Source organism: Apium graveolens, chromosome 9 (genome assembly GCF_009905375.1).
Source record: "Apium graveolens cultivar Ventura chromosome 9, ASM990537v1, whole genome shotgun sequence".
Lineage (NCBI taxonomy): Eukaryota > Viridiplantae > Streptophyta > Magnoliopsida > Apiales > Apiaceae > Apium > Apium graveolens.
Genome location: NC_133655.1, coordinates 37,538,637 through 37,548,086, shown reverse-complemented (window position 1 = coordinate 37,548,086; position 9,450 = coordinate 37,538,637). Strand labels below are relative to the sequence as shown.

The 9,450-nt window shown below is 28.1% G+C and overlaps 1 long non-coding RNA gene across 2 annotated transcripts; it reads right to left on the bottom strand.

Annotated features, from left to right (window-relative positions):
• Nucleotides 1-671: 671 nt before the first annotated feature.
• On the bottom strand, nucleotides 672-3,734 carry LOC141686936 (uncharacterized). Of its 2 annotated transcripts, none has more exons than XR_012560858.1 (4): nucleotides 3,563-3,734; nucleotides 3,122-3,268; nucleotides 1,068-1,486; nucleotides 672-978 (listed from the first exon to the last, which is right to left on the bottom strand). It is a non-coding gene; the product is annotated as an uncharacterized LOC141686936 (long non-coding RNA). The 2 variants fall into 2 exon arrangements; XR_012560857.1 differs by having other exon boundaries at nucleotides 1,068-1,398; nucleotides 3,563-3,733.
• Nucleotides 3,735-9,450: the final 5,716 nt, after the last annotated feature.

Sequence of the window (9,450 nt, the reverse complement as noted above, 5' to 3'; positions counted from 1 at the left end):
TTGAAATCCAAATTTTTTCGAATTTAAAGGATAAATTTAAGAGGAATTACATATATCTTTTTTTTAAGAACTTGAATAAATTATATTTTTAAAAACAAAATTCCTTTTTACAGGTCCTAACTTTTATATAAAGAAATAATTATAAAAAAACTAACATACAAAAATATGTAAAAATATTCTTATAAAATTCCTATTTCAAAACTAATTCCAATTTAAAATGAAAATCTAAACCTTTTTAATTTAAAATATATATTCAAATCTTAATTTAAATTCAGAATTTCATAATTTGGTTAAATCTAATTATATTGAAACAAGACCAACTAGATTATTTCATCTTCCTTAATACAAGTAGGATACCATTAAATGAGTTTATTTTATGCTCTTTAATATATCTTCGTATGAAGAAGAAAGATTTGACATAAAAGATTTCTATACCAGACTTTTAAATTTTGATTATTGCTAAATTTGAAATTTAATCTATTATTTTAAAATTTTAAGAGGTTATGCATTCAAAATCGTCACAGATTAAAAGACAGAATTAAGTAAGATTGCGTTTGGAAATGCGAATTTCATTTCAAATAGTGGAATTCAATTCTAGAAATTTAATTCAGGAATTTCAAAGTAAAATATTCTGTTTGGTAACTATAATAATTTCAAATTCTGATTTCAAATTCCAATAATGTTTGGCAACGACTAGAATTTCATTTGAAAATTCAATTTAACAATATATCCAAAAAACATTTCAAATACATTTCAAATACATATTCTCCGGAGATGCATGATCTTCGTAAACTACTCATTTCTACCGACCATTTTCAAATCCAAATCTAATGACGACCCTTTTCAATGCTAATTATACTCCAACCTTGTCCAAGGCCTTCTTACCCTTCTTGACCTCGATCAAAAACTGATCCAGACCAAATAAATCAGCTTCTTCCGGTTCCTTGACAATGTAATAGTCCTGACATGGCTGATCAGCTGTAACCAAAACTATAAATTATAAGACCTCAAGTTGACAGGACAATATAGAAAAAGGCATGCAAAAACAGTAAAAATATTATATTTACCTTGATCAACAGTGAAACTGGACACATTGGTTGCAAGACCATTGATTAGAAGTCCAGCAAGGAAGGGAAGACCATGTCCACCGTCTAAAACTGCTTTTAAGTAATTACAGAAAAATAACCATCCCCGGGTCTCGGAGCTGCAGGTCCATCTGACGATGGGCATTTGAGGGAACATACCATCCTCCCAGGACCTCTCGATTTTACCAAATTAAACTTGTACGAGATCTGTCCTTCAAAGTTTCCTGCAGGAACTTGGGGACTTATTTGCTTGCTTGCAAAACGACGGTCACCTCTACTGCTTGATGGCTTTGCACCACTGTGCGTAGGCTTGCTTTCATTGGGAATGAAGTTGATTCCAAGAAAATATGAATTGCATCGAAGTCATAATTTATACATCAGTCTCACCATAAATATAATTTCTGCGAAGATAATTTTTTCAGTGATGATATATTTCCTTGTATATACTAGCATTACTATCATCATTGAACATCTAAGATCAGTATGCTAAATGCAAAATCTAGTTTAAATCATATCACAACTCTATTCTTTCCAGATTCCATAACACCATATATGCATATATCTATATACTCCAATATCACGAAGGAAAGAGAAGAAAGAAAAATTAAAATTTAATAGATATGTCCAGGAAAATCTATTGTATCACTTTAATAGATATCTATATATTAAAGTATATCTGGGAAGCATGGGTGCGGGTGCGGGGATACGGAAATTCGGCAAATTTAAAAATATGGGGATTCGGGTGCAGGGGGATACGGCAAATATTAAAATATTTAAATATATTTTTAGATAATATATATTTTATAAGTACATATTATATAATTAAAATTGCATTTTAAATAAATAAAGTAGTCAAATAAATATAAATTTGTAAATTTTTGATAAAACTAACCAATACTCAGCACATATAACAATTGATAGTAAGAATAAGTAAATAAAGAAACAAGTATTAAAGAATGTAAAATAAGATAAAATAATGAAAGCAGTGAATTACACCAGCAGACCAGGTCGGTTTAACTTTGAAACACTCAAAACAACAAAAGCCCAGCCCATATATATATACACGATACACACAGACTCCCCCAGAGCCAATTGACTCGGAATTGAAGACGGAGATGAAGAGAACAGGCTCGACGGCGGCGACGTTAGAGCTCAATCATCTCTCCTCTCAAACCTCAGATTAGGCTCCGATAAGTGAAGGTCAACAAAAAAAATTACGGTCTCTGCCCTTCCCGCACCCCCTTTCCGCACCCCCAACAAATCGAGTCAATTAAATATGGGGACACGCCGGGTGGCGCACCCCGTACGTATGCAGCCGCACCCCCGCACCGGAACGTATCTAGTGCGCAGTACGTGGGGGTAGTGCCGCACCCCTGCTTTCCAGAAGTATATAGATATCACAACTCTATTCTTAGATGTTCAATGATGATAGTAATGCTAGTATATACAAGGAAATATATCATATCACAACTCTATTCTTTCCAGATTCCATAACACCATATATGCATATATCTATATACTCCAATCTCACGAAGGAAAGAGAAGAAAGAAAAATTAAAATTTAATAGATATGTCCAGAAAAATCTATTGTATCACTTTAATCGCATGCTACACCTTACACATTATTACACCAAGCAATTAATTTGCATTCTAGTATGAAAATGCCTCCCTGGAATAGTGAGATCAATTAAGATAGTTTGAATTTATTTTTTAAGGTCTCCCAGAAATGTTACAATTTTAGTCCAAATGTACTAGCTATTGTATATGCTGACCTAGTAAAGGTGATAAAATGAAATTAAAACTGAACTACAATACATTCTTTTTGTTACAATTTGTAAACTTGAAGTCTAGAACAAATGGATCACACACTTTGAAATGATTAGACGTGTGATTCAGAGCATAACAGAGCACTGCAGCAGTCTATAGACATAAGATTTCTATAATCGGGCACTAGGCAGACTATCTCTACACGAAAATATAATAATGCCTCTAAAACTAAATCACAAATATTGCATTAGTATTGAACGGACGTATACCTCTGTTTAAACTAGGAATCACTAGTATGTTCGTAAAACGTAGTCCCACTAGTTTTAGCAGGTGGAAGAAGCTTCTCAAAGCTGCCATAGCTTGGATCAAATTTTTCGCTCAAAATGCTAAATCCCCCTACATTGGCCTCAAACCAACTCCAAAAAACAAACAAACCAAAATCAATTCAAAAAACAGAATTACAAGCATAAGAATCAAGAAATTATCTCCAATTTAAATCTCAACGCAACACTTCACAAGAAAATTTTACATATTAGCAGTCCAAAAAAACTAAATTTTACAAAAAAATCATACATAATAGCAATAAAATAAAAAACATAAACTAATTATTCAAAGACCCAATGTTATGCTCCAAACCTAAAAAGAGCTTTATATAAAATACTGAATCAATTAGCTATTGTATTTATATATAGATGCAAATAAATCCATACCTAGAAGTGGAGGTATCGCCTATCAAAAATGGATGAGCGAAAGAGAGGGATGGAGTAGACAGACAGAGAGGAGGAGAGTTGAAAGAGATAGAGTCGAGAGGAGCGAGAGAGATTAAATCGAGAAGAGAGAGAGAGAGGTGGAGACCGGAGAGAGCCGGTAGGAGATTTTAATTTCAAATGAAACCTTTTAAATTGTTATTTCAAATTCTAAGTAAATGGGCTTTATTTTAAATAGTTGGAATTTGGGTCATATCCAAATCCAAATCCTTAATCAATCCAAACAGGGAATTTAATTCAAATTCAGCATTTTAAATGAAATGCCGCTATCCAAACAGACCAAGGCATTTCGATGATGTCTTCTAACATTAGTTTAGTTATATTTTTTTTTGTCTTAGATGATGTATTATAACATTAATATTCATGTGTTAGTAATATATTAGTAATCTACAAAATAAGTAAAATAGTTAACATATAAAATGTATAATCATAAAGATATTTTTTAAAAAAATATTATTAAATATTAATTAAAATATGAATCTTTATATACATATATGTGTTATACTTTCATTCTTTTTAATTTTATTTGATTAACGGTATATGTATCATATTTTTTTTATTTTTCTTCCTATTTGTCAAGGTTATATTTTTATATTATTTTTAAATATAACATTTATAAGAAATATAATTTATATTTTTTAAGTTATAGTGTAATTATTGATGACATTGTTGTATATATAAAAACGGTTTAAACATATCAATTTGATTTGAGATTGAAATTTAGAAAAAAATAACAATTTCGGATTGGATCCTAAAAACAAACCAAACTACTCACCTGACGTCCGATAAACGGCCTATATATATTTTCTATGTAGAATATTATGCATAATTATCACAACGGGTGTTGGCCCAACAAAATATGATAAAAATCAGGATAACTGATAAATAAACGTAAATAATTTATTTTAATATTTATGTAAATTTAATTTTTATAATATTATGTTCTTAAATTTATATTATATTATATACACTTATTATTTCTCAATTCTTATCCTTAAATAATTAACATTTAAGGGTTTAAGAATAATTAACATTTAAGGGTTTAAGAATAAGTAGTACTCTTCTCATCTTATTGGATTGTGTTCACATTATGTGAGGAAAATTTGAATAATCTTAAAAATCGAGAAACATGGAGGAAATATAGTTTTTTTAAAAGATTTTGTATTCAAGGGTTTAAAAAAAGATATTACCGCTCCAGAATCGTCTTAAAATTATGTATCTATTTTCCTAGACCTCCTCTATTTTAATTCAATAAAATTAAATTTCTTTGTATATATTCGAATTAACAGGGAAGGTAATAAATATTTAGAAGTCAATCCTATTTAGAATTTGTTTATTCAAATTAAAAGGGAAGATAATAAATATTTAGAAGTTAATCTTATTTATAATTTGTTTATACGAATTAGTAGGAAAGATAATAAATATTTAGAAGTCAATCTTATTTAGTATTTATAAAAAAGCTGTAAAACCGCTTCAATTATATTTTTTTCCAGAGCTCCTAAATTTTAATTCAAAAAATTAAATCTTCCTTATTTAGTTACTATATATTAGAAAATAAAATTAAAGTTTATATAGAAATAGAAATAAAATAAAATCCAAGTTATATATAGAATCGAAAACTTCATTATTTAACTCCTATATTTTAGAAAATAAAATTCAATTTATATAGAATTCGAAATAAAATTCAAGTTTATATAGAAGTGGAATTTAATTAAAATTCTATTCAATTCAAGCATAAAGTTTTATTAAGATCCTATATATATAGACATAAATAGGTTTTTAAAAAATCTTTGGGTCGATTGATAATTCTTTCAACAACTTTATTAACTTTCTGTTTTTTTCGTTTTGCAGGTACAAGAAATTATTTCTCTTTTTTTAAAAAAATCATAAGGGACTTACACATATGGACATAAATATGTTTATTGTCTATATATAACATCTACAAAAGTTTGGATATGGGTTTATGTCAAATATCATTATACTTCCCAATTCTTATGCTTCGAGACACAACCAAATCTAAATCTATTTATTACTTGCAAGGCTCTTTCTTTATAACTCATTTACACTTCTACACTAAAGTATGCACTTTATCTTGACATTATCTTGATAATTTTATTATTTTACACTAATTTGGATATCTATTTATTTAATAAATAATAATATTTTATTATAATTATGAAGGAGATATAATGAAAAAGACATAGACTTCTTTTCTATTTCGAATATGTTAATATCAACTTATTTTTTTACTCTATCTCCAATAAGTAAAAATAAGTTTTAATTATTATAAGTCTTTTCCATTTCGAATATGTTAGTAATAATTTATTTTTATTTTCTATTTTGAATATGTTAAAATAAGTTTTAATTATTATAGGTCTTTCCTTACCCTAAAATTTAGGACCTAAAGTAAGTAATCTGATTTTTAATATTTATTCTCAATTAGAACGGAATTCCGAGACGGTATAATTTCGTAGTTGACTTTTTGACTCCGATTCTGAGCTGATTCAGCGGGATTTTAAATTCATAACTACCTCTGAATTAAAGTTTTTCTCACAAGTTTTTCGTGGTTGTTTAATCGTCATAATCAGACTTCTAGACTTCCAGATATGACCCAAACAATGTATATTATGCAAGTGGCCCATAAAATTCAAAATTAAATCAAATTAAACTTCATATATTAATTTTTAAACATATAAATTACAACAACTATATATAAATCAAAATTATTCAAAAATGTATGATATTTCAACAATTCTCTACATGTAAAAAGTCAGGAGAGACTTACAGCCATGAGAGTTAAAAGGGGTAGTCGATAGATCCTCCATGTACAAATTTTTAATATTGTTTACTATTGTAATATCCCGTAATTTTTAAAATTCGATTAATAATAGAATAATAGAAAAAAGTATTAAAATTAGATAAGGACTAGGATTTAAGATTGAATTAGACTAATGGGCTTAAAATTTGGATCATATTCTAATATGGATAACTTGTAGGTTAAGATATAGGATTTTGTATCATTATAAATATACCCCATTCGTCTTTCTCGTTTTTATTCATTAAAATTCGTAGGGCTCTTCTCAGCATAAATCAGCAATCTTGTAAAATTCGTAGAAAATTCATCGTGAGTCAGAATTCAGTGATCCTGGATTTTTCGAAAAGGTCTTTTCGTTCTTTACAACTTTCGTATTTCATGTTTTCCAAGAAAACATCGTTTAGAGGGTCAAAAAGTCTAAATTCAGATCTGGTCAGATTTTAAGGTAAGTTTTCGATCAATTTTGCTAGTGTTTTCTGAACTATATGTGACGTGTATATTTGATATCAAAAAATTGGGCCAAGTGATGATATATTTGAAAGTATTATGTGTTAAAATATACGTATTATTTTGCATGTGTGGTGTACCAACGATAATTTTAGATCTTTGATTTGTGCCATGGTTTGTGAAAATATCGAATAAGAACTTAGGACTGCAGTCACCAGATTGTAGTGACAGTTTTGTGAAAATTTAGGACCGTTATCACCGGGTTGTAGTGGTCGTGGCATGGATTATGGATTTTGAATTATTGTTGTTTATGTGCTATGTGTATCAGATAAGAATAAAAATATGTATCGAAAGTGTTTGTTTCGTATATCGTATAGTATAGAATACCGTATTTTTTTATATGTGTACGTGTTACTTGGCTTAGTTGGATCGATTATTTTCTTGCTGGGCTGTATAGCTCATTACTTACAATTTCAGATTTCATCTAAGAGTTCGAGTTGGGTAGCTTGGAGTTCGAAGACCTAAGTTTTGGAGTAGATTGACTTTTGTACTTCCGTTAACTGCGCGTTCGTATTGTCGCCATTATAATAGAATTTCGGTTTAATAATTGGATTTTGTATTAGTTTTGATTTAGAATTAATAGTCCGGAAGCACCAGCTGTTACAACTATGATGCCCTTTTTTTTTAAAAAAAATGCAGGTTGTCGGCTCTCGAGTATATTCAACGCAATACTGTTTATTTGTAGAGCTTTGCATCTGTTTATTGTTTCAATATTTAAATATCTTTAGTCTAAATATTAATAATTTTTTATAAGTATTGTACTTGACAAGGGAAGGGCTCAAACTAAATTATATCTAACTATAAAAAATATAATTATTAGTATTATGTTTAATGGGATGCGGATCAAACTATTTTTATCTAAATTATAATATATATTTTTTATAATATTGTGTTTGATGGGCAGACGTCTCAAACTAAATCTTATCTAAATTTTAATAATTTTATTATTAATATTGTGTTTGACGGGAGGGCGGCTCAAACTAATTTATCTCAATCATAATAAATTATTATTAATATTTTGTTTAACGATTGAGCGACTCAAAATAATTTTTATCTAAATTATAATATTAGTTTATATTTAAATAAATATCTAAAACTGCAATTACCTTATATTCTCAGAAATATATTATCATTATTCGTAATATTCTCCTAAAGATTTATCATCATTCATAATATTCTCTTACAGATTCTACAAGATCTTCCAGTAATTTTTTTGAAATCTACTTACCTTCTTAATATTCTCCTAAAACTTTTATTTTCTCTTTAAATCAACTTTCCATCTTAAAATCAATGTACCGCATTATATTTTCCTAAATTTTCCTTCAATTTTTAATCTATGAATTCTTAATTTATTAGTTAATAACTCTCAAATATTACAGTTACCTTATATTCTCCTAAATATATTATTACCGTTCGCAATATTCTCCTAAAATTTCTACAAGATCTTCCATCAAAATTCTTGAAATTTACTTACCATCTTAATATTATCCTACAACTTCTTATTTCTTTTAAACTTCTTGATTTACTATATTTATTGATTATTCATATTTCAGAATAATCAAGATAAGATAAGAAACATAAGTGAAAAAAAATTATTTTAGAAGGCCGCTGCGAATCGCGGCTTCGTAAACTAGTTTATCTACAAATATGGGATAAATAATTAAAATGGGAAATTGAAAAATAAAGAAAAGTACATATTTAAAAAATTACATTTATTAATGAAATATTATGTCTTATTTATCATGGTGAAAAATCACAACATAAAATGTTGTAAAATAATAAATCTCTAAATCGGTAAAATATGAATAGTTTAATATTGCATGTACTGTTAATTTGAAAGAAAAGAAAGTGGATGAAAAAAGAGAGGAAGTGAACTATTTTTGAGAGTATTTTTAAAACCAAATATGTAAAGTCATTATTTTAAATCCGAAACTACTCAAAGGGAGATTTTTTTTAAGTGAGATTCATAATCATGATATATTTTATTTACTTAGGTCTTAATTCAGAGGTCTAGGACCGTTAATAAAAATAGATGTTATAGCTTATAATTACTGAATATAAAATGACAAAATTGATATATACATAATTTTATGTTAGGTCACAAACACTGTAGAAGGGGGTTGAATACAGTGTTTAGCACAATCAAATCGAATATAAGAACTCAAGTAACATAAAACAGATTTTATTCAACACAATAAACTCCGTTACAATATGGAACTGTCCTCTCTCAGTGATGAACAAATTATCACGAGAGCTACTAGGGTTACAAAGAATAATAACTTCGATAATGATAACACTTATAGTGTAAACCCTATGCCTGTGTTTATATACTACACAGTTACAAGATAAATTCTAATTGATATGGGATATAATTCTGCTTCCTAAAATATATCAACTAGTTCTCTTTTCTTCCAAGTATTCTATTCTTCATAGAATTCTTTCTTCATGTATAATTCTTTCTGTCTTAGTCTCGATCTTCTTTCCTTTCAATCAGCCGTCTGTCTTATCT